We start from the raw sequence: 17,625 nt of genomic DNA on the forward strand, positions 1-17,625 counted from the left end.
ACTTTGCTGTCCCAAAGAGAGACCCCCCTATAGAAACATCCCTGTCCTCTTACAGGGGCTAACAGTCACTTGACATCTGAGGGGGTGAAAGCTGAGAGATTTTGTGTAACTGGTCCATTCCATCCAGCTTGTCCATGACTTATCCATTCTGTCCAGCTTGTCCAGCTTGTCCAGAGTTGGAAGGCAGGCCCACCACTGGATGCCTCAGGCACCAAGACAGCAAGACCTCTAAGGTCCAATATGAAAGGCTGTCCACCATCTTTTTCTTTCCCCTGATCTGTGGCAATATTCAAATAATCATTCAATAGTTTGACGAAGATATGGATCAGTGTGAGTGGATTGAATAGGGCCGGGTTTCTTGACCCTGGTGCCACTGACATTTTGGGCGGGATCATTCTTGGTTGCGGGGCCAGTCCTGTGCACTGTAGGATGTCTAGCGGCATCTCTGACCTTGGCCCACCAGAATGCAGTAGCCAGCTGTGACAACCAGAAAGGTCCCTGGTTATCGTCAAATGTTCCCAGGAGGCAAAATTGCCCCTGGTCGAGAACCACTGGAACTGAGTGACAACAAAACAAAATAAAACACTCACAAAAATTCTTTCTCTGCTGTAAGTCAATGGTGGTGTTGCGTATGTGGGACTCACACATATCAGAGGATCAGACCCCCAAATCTCGTAATAGTTAAAATAGTCCTTGGAATGACTTGGAAGCCTGGAGCTATTATAGGATCATAGTTTCTACAGGTTAGGTTCAGGTTAACTGATAGGCTTTAAGGGCCGTATATAAACAAAATGTGTCTTTAAACACCAGAGTTACTCTCAGTGGGGAGATGCTCAGAGTGAAAGATAAGGAACCAAGGGGTTTGCAGCTCCATTTCCCCCATCTCAAGCTAACTGGAGGCCTCCGTCCAGGGAAAGCATTGGCCCTGGGTGACATGGGCTGTGGCCTTACTACTTAAAGTGTGGTCCATAGACCAGCAGCCACTGGTCGCTTGGGAGCTTGCCAGGACACGCAAAAACTTGGGCCCTCCCTCCGCCCTACAGTATCAGAATCTACATTTTAGTAAGATTCCCAAAGGGCTCGTTTGCATTTTAAGGTTTGGGAAAGTAGCAGTGTATGGTATTAAAACACACTTTAAGAGTTGAGAAGAGCTCACCTATGTGTTTAAAACGTTCTGTCTCACTTTTGCTGACTGTGCTTGTAAGTGTGTGGGTGACGTTTGTCTGCTTGTTTGCCTCAGCGCTATAGGAATGTGGTTCTGTGTAGGTTGGAAGCATCTAGACTTTATCATTAGGCAGAATTGTTGAAGATGGATGTGAGGTTGGTGCTGTGGTGTGTGTGTGTGTGTGTGTGTGTGTGTGTGTGTGTTTCTGGTTTATATTCTTTTATACGTTTTAAGTGATGAAGCTCCTGTTTGTGTATTCCCTGTCACACACGCCCGCACCCCCATATGTGAGAAAACTCATCTCTGCTTATTTCTAAGACTATTAGAAATAAGACCTTAGAGAAGTCAGCTGACATGTTCCTCACACAAAGGCCTGCTGCTTCGTGGTGCAAGGATGTAAGGAGTCGCTGACTTAGGACGAGCTTTACAAACAGGGACCTGTTGTACAATCATGGGTTGGTGGTGGTGATCGCTGCACCTGCAAAGAATAAAAAAAGGTCACCGCGGAGGATTTTCTCTGTAGCTCAGATGCTGTGTCTGTACTGCCCCCTGCTGGTTAAGGCCCTTCGGGACACAACGCGCTTGGCCATGACTTTTCTCCTCCTCGTCCTCTTCTCGCTGTGCCTTCTTCCGCTTATTTACGGCTCCCGAACGGGGGTGGGGGTGGGGGGTGGGGGTGGTGTTGAAACTCCTATTTGTCACTAGTTCCAGGCCTGCTGCTTGCACAGGCCTCTTTTAGCCCAGATGCAAGTCTCCCCAGGAAGGACATCTGACCTGGGCTCGTTGGGCGGAAGGATTCCTGCTTCCCTTGCCCTTTGCTGAGTCCGATGATTGCAAAACCTGAGTGTCCCTGAAAGATAGCTGGACTGAGGAGAAATTCCTTTCCCTGGGAGCGGTGGGGAGTGTCCGTCCTGGGCTCGTGTCCTGACACACCATCCTATCCCAGCTTGTTCACTAGGGAACCTGATTTTCAAGCCTGAGCTTATTGGTGTTAGCACGTTCGCGGAAGCACACTGAATTGAAGGTCCCGGGGTTTGAGTTCTAATGCGGGCTTTGCCACGGGATTGCCTAAAAGGGTTGAAGAAATGATTTAGTCGTTATGGGCCTCAGTTTCTTTCTCTTTGAGGTGGGTTGGAGGAGAGCAAGCAGGAATGGACTCCTGCGCTGCCAGCCTCCCAGGGTGGGGCTCCCGTCGCCCGCCCCTTGACCCCAGGCTGGCTGTGGGAGCCAAGAAATAGGAAACTGACACGTTGAAAGAGCATCAGCTGTCCCGGGTGAGGTCACAGCTGGCCACTGGTGACCTCTGCCGGGTCAGCAGGTCAGCAGCCCCGCCCCTCCCCAGCTGCGGCCGCCAGGTCCTCCCCTGACCCTTGGCAAGGGCACGATGCTCATCCGTGCAGAGGGAAGCCGGGAGAACACCTCGCCCGCCCGTGGCTTGGTAATCTGCTACCATGTGACAAGGGCTCTCCAGCCACAGACGCTGCTTCGCCTTTCCTGCCAGAGTGACGGGCACTAACCGAGTGGTAAGGACGGAGCCCCGGAGTCCCACTGCCCTGGCTCGAACCCCGGCTCTGCTGTGCCCTGTCGTCTGAGTGAGCTGGGGCACGTCATTCAGACTCTTGTTTCCTGGTCTTTAAAGGGGGTAATGTTAATATAGCTTTGGTGGAGTGCTAGGAGGACTCAGGGAAATTCTTTTTCTTTTCTCCCCTCCCTTTTGTTTTTTACTTTGTTGACAAGAAATTTATTCCAGAGATCCATATAATATAAAAAGAGTTCTCGTCATGAAAGTATAAAATTTGAAATAAAGCATTAGTTATAAAAACCAAAGAGCCGGGCATCTTGATGTAGAGGGCGGAGTAGGAAGTGGGTAAAAGGTGAGTGCTCTTGGACTAGGGCTGTAGGTGAGTCTCCAGGAGGGGGCACATTGCCAGGTGGGTCTTTGTGAAAGCAGGACAAACTTTACTCTGAAAGTTCCCTAGGAGCTTGGATCTGGGTCTAGTTCATTCATTGCTCTATTCCTACTGCCTTGGAGAATGTCTAGCACAAAGTGGGTGTCATATATCTATCTATCTATAGATAGATAGATAGATAGATAGATAGATATATGACACCTACTTTATATATATATATATATATATATATATATTTGTATATTTGTGTATATATATATATATATATATATTTGTATATTTGTGTATATATATATATATATATATTTGTAAAACTTTCACTCTTCTTGTATTTTTCTTTTGTTCATTACTTTTGTTTCCAGCTTTATTGAGATGTAATTGACATATAACATTGTATTAGTTTTAGGTGCACAACATAATGATTTGTTACACGTGTATATTGCAAAATGATGACCATAATACGTTTCATTAACGTCCATAACCTCATGTAGTTACAAATTTTTTTTTCCATGATGAGAAGTTTTAAGATCTCCTTTCTTAGCAATTTTCGAATATACAATACAGTATTGTTAATTATATCACTATGCTATATGTCGCATGGCTAGGACTTATTTATCCTGTAACTGGAGGTTTGTACCTTTTGACCACTTTCCCCCATTTTGCTTACACCCCACCTTCTACCCCTGGCCACCACCAATCTGTTCTCTGTTTCTATGAATTTGGGTTTTTTTTTTTGGGTGCCACATATAGGTGACATCATTTGTCTTTCTCTAAGTGACTAATTTCACTTAGCATAATTATCCCACAAGGTCCATTCCTGTTGTTGCAAATGGCAGAATTTCCTCCTTTTTTAATGGCTGACTATTATTCCATTGGAAATGTATCTTTGAGGAGTGCCTGGGCAGCTCAGTCAGTTAAGTGTCTGACTCTTGCTTTTGGCTCAGGTCATGATGTTATGAATCGTGGGTTCGAGCCTCACATCGGGCTCTGTGCTGACAGTGCGGAGCCTCCTTGAGATTCTCTCTCGCGCTCCCTCTCTCTCTCTGCCCCTCCCCTGCTCCCACTCTCTCAAAATAAATAGGTAAACTTAAAAAAAAAATATATATATATATTTGTGTACATATATATATTTAAATATATATTTGCTAATACATAGATTAACAAAAACTAATAGCAAAAACTTACTGGAGATATATATATATAAACATATATATAATATTTATGTGCTATATATATGTGTGTGTGTGTGTGTGTATATATATATGTACATATATATATACACACACACACACACACATATATATACATATACATATATATATGTATATATATGTACATATATATATGGGTATATGTAATCTGTAATATGGGTCTTTTCCTTATTCATCTGTAATATGTATATGGGTCTTTTCCTTATTCATATATGTAATATGGGTCTTTTCCTTATTCATCTGTCAGTAGACACTGAAGTTATTGTAAATAATGCTGCAATGAACATGCGGTACAGATATCTCTTTAAAGAGTGATTTCATTTACTTCAGGTAAAGACCCAGAAGTGGAATTGCTGGATCATTGTTGCTAGTAGTTCTGTTTTTAATTTGTTTACTTCTATTTTTAATTGAATTTGTTGACTTTCATACTCTTTTCCATCGTGGCTGTAGCAGTGTGCATTCCCATCAACAGTGCACAAGAGCTTCCTTGCCTATACACCCTTGCTGAGACTTGTTATCTCCGGTCTTTTCTCTAACAGCCATTCTAACAGGTGTAAGATACTGTCTCACTGTGGTTTTGATTGGCATTCATCTGATGATTAGCAATGTTGAACACCTTTTGATGTACCTGTTGGCCATCTGTCTGTCTTTGGAAAAATGTCTATTCAGTTCCTTAGCCGATTTTTTAGTCAAAGGGTTTGTGTTTTGCTACTGACTTGTGTGATATTTTTTTTTTTAAATATTGTTTTGGATAATAACCCCTTGTCAGATCTGTGATTTGCAAATATTTTCTTCCATTCCATAGTTGCCTTTTCATTTCGTTGATGGTGACTTTTTTCCCTCTGAGTGCATAATTAATGCTCAATACGTGTTTTTATTATTAATGTTCAGAACAGAGCATAGCACCTAGACCGAGTAGGTAGCCCAGAGATGTTTGATGAATATATGACAACTGCATGAATGAACTGGAAACGAGGAACCATGTTCTAGCTCCATTTCTGCCTCTGACTTCCTTTAACAACAAGTCTACCTGCTGACTCTACTGGCCTTCTCCAAACCTGCCTCTAATTTCCTATCTTAGCATTTTTCCAAGTGGCTTTTCCTCTGTCTGGAATGCTCTTCTCACTTATTTCTGCTGTCACAATTCTATCCTTCAAGATGCAAACGACATGCCCCCTGCTCTGTGAAGCTTTCTTTGTTTCCCCATCTGGTAGTGCTTCTCCCTTCTCATATTTCCAATATATTTCATTGTTGGTGGTTCCCAAATTTATATTTTCAGTCCAGATCTTTCTTATGAGCTCCAAACTGGTATATTCAAACGTCTACTCAGTACCTTCATTTGGATGTCTAATAGACTCAAATTTAATACATCCACCACCCACCCACCCACACTGCTAAGTTAGCTCTACTTGCTGGCTCTCCCCTCTCAGTTAAAGGCAACTCGATCTTTCTAGGTGCTCAGGCCAAAACATTAGTCATCCCAATGCTCGCCTTTCTCTTACATCCTCCTCTTAGTCCATCTGGAAATCTTTTTAGATCTTCTTGGAACTATCCAGAGTTAGAACACTTCTCACCACCTCCACTGTTACCACCATGGTCCAAGTCAGGGCCAATGGACTCCACCCCTTCCCTTCCCTCACACACAATCCATTTCTACAGAGCAGCCAGAGTGGTAAAATCTTGGTAAAATACAGGTCAAATCCTCAGTCTCCTGCTAAAAGTCCCGTGGTGGCTCCACATTTCACTTAGAGCAAAAGCCAACATTCTTGAAACACTCTATCAGGCTTTACAAAACCTCACACCTCTCTGACCTCATCTCCCACTGCTCTCTCGGTCCTGGACACTCTCATCTTGTCCCCCAGATTCACTCTTCAGCCTTTTCCATCCCTCTCTCTTCTCCGGGAGACTGGTCACGGGAATCTTCAAACCTTCTTCACAGTCTTTTGGCATGTAGTTGGATCAGTTGATGGCAGGCGCTGGTTTGGGATGGGGGAGATGGGAGCTGAGAGAGACCGGGGTAGTTAGTCCTCTCTTTCCTTCCCTGCCAAGCCTGGTCGTGGCCATAACTCTGTTCTTTTACCAAAGACCATGTCTGTCAGTAACGCTCCTATAGCCAGCCTTCTCCGGGCTCTGGGAATGCTGCTCTCTGCTGACCCCTTCTGGCCAAGGAGTGCTATTGCTAACTCTCCGGGGCCTGACCTTGCTGTTTACCTTACCTCTGTCCACAGCTTTGTAGTCTTTATACTCAACACTCTTCAGTGACTCCTTTGAAGATGCTCTCTGCTTCCTGCCTAATCTTGATTGATCCTTTCCCCGGGGCTCACTTTGTTCAAGCAACACTTTTATGATATTGTCATTTGTAAGAAAAAGATACATTTGTCATTTAGATGATCAAAATATATTTCTCATATATAGTTGGTCTTCATCCAGGGTTCAAACTCTTCAAACCCTTGGAATTCCCTAAGTGTTGAGAGTGATAAAGGTGTCTCCTTTATGTTAATGAGGTGACTTTTGCAACTAACCTAAGGATGGGTTGCCAGGAGAACCAACTATGTGATTAGAGGGTTGAAACTTTCAGTCCTGTTACTGACCTCTGGGGAGGGCAGAGAACCTGGAGGTTGAATCAATTGCCAGTGGCCAATGGTTTAATCAATCATGACTGTGTAACGAAGCCTCCGTAAAAATGCAAGCGAACAAGGTTTGGAGAGCTTCTGGGTTGCTGAACACCCGGAGATTTGGGGAGAAGGGTGCACCTAGAGAAGTCGTGGAAGCTCTGTGCCTTCCCCGCACCCTGGGGGCTCTGCACTGGCTCTTTCCTTTTCTTGGCAGGCCCTTCTTCTAGATGTCTATGGATTCCTCCTTCATGTCTTTAAGTCTTTGCTCAGTTGTCACCTTCTCAGTGATCATGTGTCTGTGTTCTGATAAAACTGCAGCCCTTCTACCCTGGCAATTACACTTTTTTTTTTTTTTATAGTACGTATCATATAACTCATTATGGTATTTATTTATTTATTTGTGATTTTCACTATCTTTATCTTCTCACTAGATTATAAAATCCTTGAGGGCAAAGATTTCATCTGTTTTTTCACTGATAAATCTCTACTGCTAGAGTAATGCTTGGTATATAGTAGGTGGTAAGGGCCTGTTTGTTGAATGAGTCAATGTTTCCCACTTTGTTCTCAACAGATCCTAAGTGTGTAACCCGAGTGCCTATGTCATTACTCCAACTGAAAAGTAAATCTCCAAGAGGAATAATTGACATTTATACCTGAGGTTGCAAGGCAAAGGCCCTTAGGTTGGACTTGGCCTACAGCCAAGTTTTTTTATACTAAGGTATTGGTCCACACAATGTTTCAAGTACTATTTTGATTTACCTTTCCAACATTAAAAAATGGAGGATATTTCACTTAAAGATGTGGGTTTCTGGTTACTAAGCCAAAACAGAAGTCCTGGTCATATTTTACATCATGTTACTTACTCTGGAACAGCTGAGTAGGGCTTTTCCCCTTAGACTCCTGTGCTTCAGGGCTGTACCTTTTCCTGTTGTTTCCCTGACACCCTCAAAAGCTGAGTGTCAGCCAGCCACCTCCACTTATCTACTCACCTGCTTGGCTCTTGTGAACACAGAAGTTTGCAACTCCTAATGGTCAAGTATATACCAGGGAGGCATAAATGTTTGATGATGATGATATGCTAACAATGATGTAGAAATACAGATAGAATTTACACTTTTTCTATTCTTTTCTCTTGTAACTTCTCTTCATTTACTTGTTCTATCAGTGTTGATGTCTTCAAATATAATTGTGGACTTGTCTTTCCTTTTTTTTTTTTAGTTACATCATGTTGCTTTATGTATTCTCCAATTCTGTTATTAAGTGCGTACATATTTATGGCTATGTGACTCGTGAAGAAGACCTGGAATATACCAGAGGAACTGAAGGACACTGAGGACGTGGTCTACCAACTTGTGGTCGATGACCTGAAAGACACTATCAGCCAACCTGACTTAATTGACATGTGTAGAACCTAATAACAAAATAAGCATTCTTTTCAAATACACATGGAACATTCACCAAAGTAATTCATATGCTGGCTCATGAAACTAATACCTGCAAATTTGTAAGGACTTAAATAATACAAAGCATGTTCTTTGATGACAATAGTGTTAAACTAGGATTGAATAAGAGAAAGATACAGCAAAAACTATAATTAGAAATTTAAAAACACACTTCTAAATAATCTGTGGATCAAAGAAGGAATCATGAAGGAAATTCTAATGTATTTTGAATTAAACAAATGGAAACACAACATACTCAAAAAATGTGTGATGCGCCTAAAGAAATGCTCAGAGGAAAATGTATAGAATTAATTACTTATAAAGAAGGAAAGTCTCCAACAATGATCTCAGCTACCACCTTAAGAAATTATAAAAGGAAAGCAAGTTAAACACAAAGGAAGCCTAAGGAAGGAAATATAGAGCAGAAATCAATGAAATAGAAAACAGGAAAATAATAGAGAAAAAGCTGTTGAGCCATAACTTACAAATTTATAGTCAGTCTGATCAAGGAAAAAGAGGAGAGAAGATACCGATTACCAATATCAGAAATGAAAGAAAAGACTTTACTATACATCTTACAGGAATTAAAAGATTATAAACAACTTTACACTAACACATTTGAGAACTTACACGGAATGGAAAAATTGCCTGAAAGACCCAAACTCCCAACGCTCACTCAAGAAGAAATAGTCTGATCAGGGCTACATGGTGGTGAATTTTTCCAAACACGTAAGGAAGAAATAATACCAGTTCTAGAGAAATGTTTCCAAAAAATGGTAAAGGGTAGAACATTTTCCAACTTACTTTATGAGGCCGATACTAACATGATACCAAAACCAGACAAAGACCAAGATTTCATGAAAAGTAATCTAAAGCCCAAATATACCTGATGGACATAGATACAAAAGTCCTCAGCAAAATGTTAGCAAATCAAATCCAGCAGTATATTAAAAAAGATAACACAAGTGGGGGATGCTAGGTTGGTTCGACACTTGAAAATCGATCAATGTAATTTACCATATCAGCAGACAAGCGAAGAACATAATTATTTTAATGATGCAGATGAAGCATTTTAGCAAAATTCAACATCCATTCATAATAAAATCTCTCAAGAAACTAGGAGCTACAAAATAGAGAAATCTGTTCATAATGTCCCATTGCCTGAAGTCTTACACCCTTTCTATTGTTCAGATCCCCTGTCACTCGAGCACTCTGCCAGCTTCCCAAGCCAGCATTCACTCGTTCATTCACTATCTGTCAGTATCTACTGTGTGGAAGGCACAGTAATAGGCACACAGTTATAGGCTCTGGGGACACAGCTGTGAGCAAAATAATAAAAATTCTGTCCTCATAGAGCTCTCATTCTAACAGGTAATATCAGCTCCCCAGAGCTCCCTGCACTTTGCTCAGGGGCCTTTCACTCCTTCACACTAGTCCTATTCCCCTCCTGGCACAGGGCCTCTGGGAGACATGCCGGTCCCTCTTGAATTCTTTTCTCTCTCATCTTTGCCTATGTAACTTTTACTTATTTTTCAGATGGTAGCTGAAGAGTCCCTTCTATAGGGAAGCCTTCCTTGATTTCCCTGCCTACATGCCTCCTCATGTAAAAAAATGTTTATTTATTTATTGAGAGAGAGAGAGAGAGAGAGAGAGAGAGAGAGAGGAGAGGAGAGAGAGTGTGTAGGGGCAGAGAGAGAGGAAGAGACAGAGAATTCCGAGCAGTCTCCGTGCTGTCAGCACAGAGTCTGACATGGGGCTCGATCTCATGACCCGTGAGATCCCGACCTGAGCCGAAACCAAGAGTCAGATGCTTACCGGACTGAGCCACCCAGGCACCACCCTCCTCTTTTATATGTACTTATTGTACTTCCCTTCCTCCCCGTCACAGCCCTTGTTGCATAATCATTTGTGGGACACTTTGGTTGACCTCTAAGTGACTGATGGATCATGGGTTCTGTGAAGGCACGGGCTCTGTTTTCACTCAACAGTGTCACTAGTTTCCAGTGCAGAGTAGGGGCTCATTCAGTGTTATATAAAAGAGTGAGTTTGTGCCTCCATCCAAGACTTGATTAAATTTTGGGCTGGAATGGACTGGCATGAGAACTGGACGAAGAACGTGCTCAAAAAACAGCATCCAAGATGGGGATAACAGGGAATCCTTGGGCACCATTGGTGAGAATGTAAATTGGTGCAGCCAGCATGGAAAACTGCGGAGATTCCTCAGCATATTAAAAACAGAAATACTGTGGGGGCGCCTGAGTGGCTCAGTCGGTTAAGCGTCCGACTTTAGCTCGGGTCACAATCTCGCGGTCCGTGAGTTCGAGCCCCGCGTAGGGCTCTGGGCTGATGGCTCAGAGCCTGGAGCCTGCTTCCGATTCTGTGTCTCCCTCTCTCTCTGCCCCTCCCCCGTTCATGCTCTGTCTCTCTCTGTCTCAAAAATAAATAAACGTTAAAAAAAAAAATTAAAAAAAAACAACAACACAGAAATACTGTGTATGGTCCAGTACTTCCACTGCTGGGTATTTACCCAAAGAAAATGAAAACACTAATTCGGAAAGAGAGACGCATCCCCATGTTTATTGCAGCATTAGTTACAATAGCCAAGATACGGAAGCAGCCCGTGTCCACTGATAGATGAATGGACGAAGATGGGGTATGTAAATGCAGCGGAATATTACTCAGCCATTAAAAAAGAACGAACTCTGGCCATTTGTGACAACACGAAAGGACCTCGAATGTATTATGCTAAGGGAAATAAGTCAGGCAGAGCAAGACAAATACCATATGATTTCATTTATGTGTGGAGTCTAAAAAATAAAGCCAATATGTACACACATACATACACACACATTAGAAACAGACTTATAAATACAGAGAACAAACTGGTGGTTCCGGGGGGGGGGGAGGGGCAAAACAGGTGAAGGGAATTAAGAGGCACAAACTTCCAGCTCTAAAACGAGTAACTTAGAGGGATGAAAAGTACAGCACAGGAAATATAGTCTATAACATTGTAATAACTTTGTACGGTGACAGATGGTGACTACGCTTATCCTGGTGAGCACTGCATAATGTATAAAACTGTGGAATCACTACGCTGTATACCTGAAACGAATATGACATTATATGTCAACTATATGCCCATAAAAAAGAAAGAAAATAGCACCCGAGGAAGTATTACGTAATTTATTAGTGGCCTTTAAATTAGTCATCAATCTGTCTAACCTTATTTGGATTCAGTCCATAGTTTTTCCATCTCATTTGTGAGATCTCACGGGAGGCTTTTGAAGTTCAGCTCACTATGTCAACTGCATTCCTCTGCTCTGCTGACTATCCAAAACGCAAATGAGGTTTGTTTTGTGTAACTAGATTCTGTGCGTACTCCTAGCCTTCACACATTTGGTCCTCCGTCCACTCGTCTGTAAGGTGCTGGGCTCCATCAGGCGATTTCCCAGATTCCTCCTGACTTTAGGAGCAGGGGCTGGGGTTCTGCACGCACCCCCCTGCCCCCCGATGAGGGGTTGGCTCCCTGATGCTGCTGGGGCCGAAGTGAGACGCTGCGCCCACAGCTCCGGTGTCGCCCAGATCGCTCAGGGAGGTGTTTGCAGAGAGAGGCCGGGTGGGGATCACTTGCTCATTGGCAGGCAAGTCCGTGAGGGCCAAGGCAGTCAGGGGGAAAACAAGCACAGCAGCCTTGATTCCTGGGATGCTCCCTGCCCTCCTCCCCCACCCTGGCCACCCCCACAGGAACCAAACTGTGTATCTCAATCCTAGAATGTGAGGAATGTGCCAGAGCCTGCTAGGCATGGAGCAATCTGCAGAGAGGCAGGGAGGAGCTCTGCTCCCTGGTCAGAGGCCTGACAGAGCAAGGACTATGGGTCCTGAGGGCTGGGCTGCCCCTCCCACCCTCCCTGGGCCTCCTGCTGCAGCTGGATATCAAAGGCTGCTTTGTGCACTGAGCCGGCTTTCCGTCTGTCCAGTATCTGCTAGGAGGTTGGAGAAGGGGCGCTGTTAGGAAGGGTGCCCCTACCTAACCCCGTTCAGGCTGACGTCCCTTGATCTCTCAGCCCTGGAGGGATGGTGCAGACAGAGGCCTTTGTTTCTGCGTCCCAGGAAGCAGTCTGTCTATTGGCCCAGAGGAGTTTTACCGGTTTTTCAAAGAAATAACTGTTTCGGTTCATAGATATTCTCTATTTTTTCCCAGGTTAATTGAAATATAATTGACAGCGTCACCTGGGTGGCTCAGTAGGTTGAGCATCTGACTTTGGCTCAGGTCGTGATCTCACGGCTTGTGGGTTCGGACCCCACGTCGGACTCTGTGCTCACAGCTCAGAGCCTAGAGCCTACTTCAGAGTCTGTGTCTCCCTCTCTCTTTGCCCCTCTCCCACTGTCTCTCCCTCTCTCTCTCAAAAATAAAACATTAAAAAATATATATACTTGACATACAGCACTGTAGAAGTTTAACATGTACAACATAATGATTTGACTTGTGAAGTGATTATCAGAACGAATTTAAATTAAATGTAATGTCTATGTGTTTGTTCAGTTTCTATTTGATTCCTGCTCTTTCTTATCTCTACTATTTTCTTTCCTCCTTCTCCTTACTTGTTTAGTTTGCCTGCTTAGACGACCGAGTTGAGACTGTCTTCTCTTCTCATATAAGCATTTAATGTGATAAAGATCCCTTTAAGCACTGCTTTTCCTGCAACCCCCAGATTTTGATAGGTTGATTTCATTGCATTCAAACTATTTTTTAATTTCCCTTCTGATTTGTCCCTCATCCCTTGAGTTATTTAGGAGTGTTTTGTTTAATTTGCACATATCTGGGGATTTTCCAGGTATTTCTCTTTTATTGATTTCTAATTTAATTCCTTTGTGTTCAGAGAACATTCTTGGATGATTTTAATTTTTTGAATTTCTCAACATTTGTTTTTTCATCTCAGAATATGTTCTTCTTGGTGAGTGTTCCATATGCACTTGAAAAGATGGCCTATTCTGATGTGTTTTGGTGCACTCTTGTATAAATGTCAGTTGGGTCAAGTTGATTAAAATGTTATTCAAGATTTGTATCCTTACTGGTTTTTGGTGGTGGTGGTGGTTTTTTGTTTTGTTTTGTTTTGTCTTTTGTTTTGTTGTTGTCTTGTTTTGTTTTGGTTTTTTTGGTCTACCTGTTCTATTAATTACTGAGAGAGAACTGTTAAAATATCCTGCTAAAGGGCGCCTGGGTGGCTCAGTCAGTTGGGCATCCAACTTCGGCTCAGGTCATGATCTTGCAGTTGGTGGGTTCAAGCCCTGTGTCGGGCTCTGTGCTGACAGCTCAGAAACTGGAGCCTGCTTCAGATTTTGTGTCTCCCTCTCTCTTTGCCTCTCCCCTGCTTGAGCTGTCTCACTCTCTCAAAAATAAACTTGAAAAAATAAAAAAATAAAAATTAATAAAATATCCCACTCAAACAGTGGACATTATTATTTCTTTCAGATTTATTACTTATTGCTTCATGCATTTTAAGCTGTGTTGGTAAGTACATACACTTTGAAAAAGTTTTTTTTTAACATTTATTTTTGAGAGACAGAGTGAGACAGAGCACGAGTGGGGGGAGGAGCAGAGAGAGGGGAGGACACAGAATCTGAAGGAGGCTCCAGGCTCTGAGCTGTCAGCACAGAGCCCAACGCGGGGCTCGAATCCACAAACCGCGAGATCATGACCTGAGCCGAAGTTGGACACTCAAGTGACTGAGCCACCCAGGTACCCCCCCCTTTTTTTTTAAAATTTTTTTTAACATTTATTTTTGAGAGACAGAGTGAGACAGAGCATGAGTGGGGGAGGGGCAGAGGGCGGGTACATACACTTTTTAAAAAGAGATTTTATTTTTAAGTAATCTCTACACCCAATAGTGGCTTGAACTCACAAGCCAAAGATCAAGATTTGCATGCCCCACTGACTGAGCCAACTAGGAGCCCTGGTGCATACTCTTTTAAGATTGTTAATATCTTTTAAATATGTTATCCTTTTTATTATTACAAAATGTTTCTATTTATCCCTGATCATGTTCCTCGTTCTGAAATTTGCTTTAATCAATATGAGGCATTTCTTTTGATTGGTGTTTGAATGGCATTTCTATTTTTATACTTTTATTTTTAACCTAGTTATATCTTTATATTTATACTTATATATTTAGTTCCCTTTATCCAATCTGGCAATCTTTAAGTGGAGAGTTTAGGCCATTTTCACTTAATGTAATTATTATTGGTTGGGCCTAAATTTACCATCTTGTTAACCTTTTTCTTGTTGCTATTGTTGTTGTTCCATTTGTCCTTTGTTCCATTTTCTTCTTTTCCTGTCTTCTTTTAGCTTGACTGTTTTTTAATGATTGTATTGAATATTAGGTATGCATTTTAAAAATTTTAAAACACTCCTCATGTAGAATAGAATCATACGATTTCTGCTATCACACTGCTGCAGGATTAAGCTAGAAATCAATAACAGAAAGATAACTGGAAAATCCCAAAAGATGTGGAGATTAAACAGCACACTTTTAATTTTTTTTAATGTTTATTTATTTTTGAGAGACAGGGCGTGTGTGAACAGAGGAGGGACAGGGGGTGGGGGTGGGGGTGGGGACAGAGGATCCAAAGCAGGCTCTGCACCGACAGCAGTGAGCCCAATGTGGGGCTTGAACTCATGAACTGTGAGATCATGACCTGAGCTGAAGTCAGACACTCAACCGATCGAGCCACCCAGGTGCCCTATAAATAGCACACTTTTAAATAACACATGGATTCTAGAAGAAATCTCAAGAGAAATTTAAAAGAAAATTTGGAACTCAATGAAATGGAAATCATAACTTATCAAAGTTTGTGGGATGCAATGAAAGTAGTACTTAGAGGGAAATTTCTAGCATTGAATGCGTTTGTTAAAAAAAAAGAAATATCTAAAATTGATAATCTATGTTTCCACCTTAGGAAACTAGAAAAAGAAGAGCAAATTAAATCCACAGTACCTAGAAGAAAAGAAATAGTAATGATTAGAGCAAAAGCCAATGAAATTGAAAACGGGAAATCAATAGAGAAAAATCAATGAAACTCAAAACTGCTCTTTGAAAAGATGAATAAAATATATAAAAAATAAAATAGATGAAGAAAGAGGGAGGACACAAATCGCTGATATCAGAAACAAAGGAGGGGACATTATTATTATAACCCACAGAAATTAAAGGATAATAAAGAAATAGTATGAACAATTCTATGCCCACAAATCTGACAATGTAGACAAAATGGACTAATTCCTTGAAATGAACAACCTGTCCAAAGTCACACAAGAAGAAATAGATGCTCTGAATAAGCCCTTATCTATTAAGGAAATTGAATTGACAATTAATAAACTTCCAAAAAAGAAAGAACCAGACCCAGATGGGCTCCTGGGTGAATTCTACCAGATGTTTAAGTTAGAAATTATATCAATGCTCTAAAATCTCTTCTAGAGGATAGAAGCAGAGGGAATACTTCCTAATTCATTCTATGGGGCCAGTATTACTCTAATACCAAACCAAACATAAACATCACAAGAATAGAAAACTGCAATACCTCTTGTGACCATAGATGCAAAAGTCCTCAACAAAATATTAGCAAATTGAATCCAAAAAAGTATAAAAAAATTATATACTATGACCAAGTGGGATTTATCCAGATATGCAAGCAGGTTTAACATTGAAAATCAATTAATATAATCCATCCCATAGAAAAAAATCACATGATCATATCAATAGATGCAGAAAAAACATTTAATAAAATCTAACACCCATTCAAGATAAAAACTCTCAGTAAACTAAGAATAGAGGGGAACTGTCTCAACTTGATAAAGACTGTCTGCAAAAAACCTACAGGTAACACCATACTTAATTGTGAGAAACTCAAAACTTTCCCTCTAAGGTTAGGTACAAGGCAAGGATATCCCTACTCAGAACTCAGTTTCAGCATTGTACTAGAAGTCCTTGCCAATGCAGTATGGCAAGAAAAGGAAACCAAAGGTATACAGGTTGGGAAGAAAGACTTAAAACTATCATTGTTCACAAGTGACATGATCATATGCTATGGCTTTGGACAATGTACAATAAGTAGTCATAGCAAGTTTTCAAAATACAAGTTGGCATATAGACGTCAATTGCTTTTCTAAATACTAACAATGAACAAGTGGAATTTGAAATTAAAAACACAATACCATTTACATTAGCATTCACCAAAAGGAAATACTTACTAACAAAGTATGTACAAGATCTGTATTAGGAAATCTATTAAACTCTGATAAATGAAATCAAAGAACTACATATGGAGATATATTCATGTTCATGAGTGAGAAGACTCAATATTGTCAAGCTGTCTGTTCTCCCCAGCTTGATCTGTAGATTCAATGCAATCCCAATCAAACTCCCAGTAAGTTATTTTATGGATATTGGCAAAATGATTTTAAAATTTATAGGGAGTGAGGCAAAGGACTCAGAAGAGCCAACACAATATTGAAAGAGAAGAACAAAATTGGAGGACTAATGCTAGCTGAATTCAAGACTTGCTATAAAGCTGCAGTGATCAAGACAGTGTGGTATTAGAAAAGATAGGCAAATAGATTAATGGAGCAGAACAGAGAGCCCAGGAAATAGTCTCCCATAAATACAGTCAGCTGATCTTTGACAAAGGAACAAAAGCACAAGAATGCAGCCAAGACAGTCTTTTCAACAAATGGTGCTGGAATAACTGGACATCTGGGCCTGTGTCTGGTCTAGACACAGAACTTACATCCTTCACCATAATTAACTCAAAATGGAGCACAGACCTAAATGTAAAATGTGAAACGATAAAACTCCTACAAGATAACATAGGAGAAAACCTAGATGACCTTGGGAAGACATGATCCTTGGAAGAAATAATTGGCAAACTGGATTTCATTAAAATTAATACAAACAAACACCTTGTGCTTCTGTGAAAGACAATGTCAAGAGAATGAGAAGACAAGCCACAGTTGGGGAGAAAACATTTATTTAAAAAATGTATCTGATAAAGGACTGGTGTCCAAAATAAGCAAAGAACTCTTAAAACTCAACAATAACAAAACTAACACCCCAATTAAAAAACAGACCAAAGACTTTAACAGACACCTCACTAAAGAAGATATGCAGAAGGAAAATAAGTATATGAACAGATGTTCCTCATCATTTGTCATTAGGGAAATGCACATTTATACCATGACATACGTATTAGAATGCCCAAATTCTGGAATACTGACATCACCAAATG

General features: G+C 41.3%; 1 protein-coding gene and 1 long non-coding RNA gene across 3 annotated transcripts in view; one reads left to right on the forward strand and one right to left on the reverse strand.

The window, feature by feature from the left end:
* Positions 1–1,573: 1,573 nt before the first annotated feature.
* On the reverse strand, positions 1,574–2,372 carry LOC122240953. Its single transcript, XR_006220777.1, has 2 exons — positions 1,940–2,372; positions 1,574–1,643 (listed from the first exon to the last, which is right to left on the reverse strand). It is a non-coding gene; the product is annotated as an uncharacterized LOC122240953 (long non-coding RNA).
* Positions 2,373–2,489: 117 nt separating this feature from the next.
* SH3TC2 (SH3 domain and tetratricopeptide repeats 2) overlaps positions 2,490–17,625 on the forward strand; it is a 90,005-nt gene continuing 74,869 nt past the window's right edge. For both annotated transcript variants that reach the window (XM_042994711.1, XM_042994691.1), the window contains exon 1: positions 2,490–2,688. The gene's annotated coding sequence lies outside the window, so the exon portion shown is untranslated. The remainder of the gene's footprint in view (positions 2,689–17,625) is intronic.

Source organism: Panthera tigris, chromosome A1 (genome assembly GCF_018350195.1).
Source record: "Panthera tigris isolate Pti1 chromosome A1, P.tigris_Pti1_mat1.1, whole genome shotgun sequence".
Lineage (NCBI taxonomy): Eukaryota > Metazoa > Chordata > Mammalia > Carnivora > Felidae > Panthera > Panthera tigris.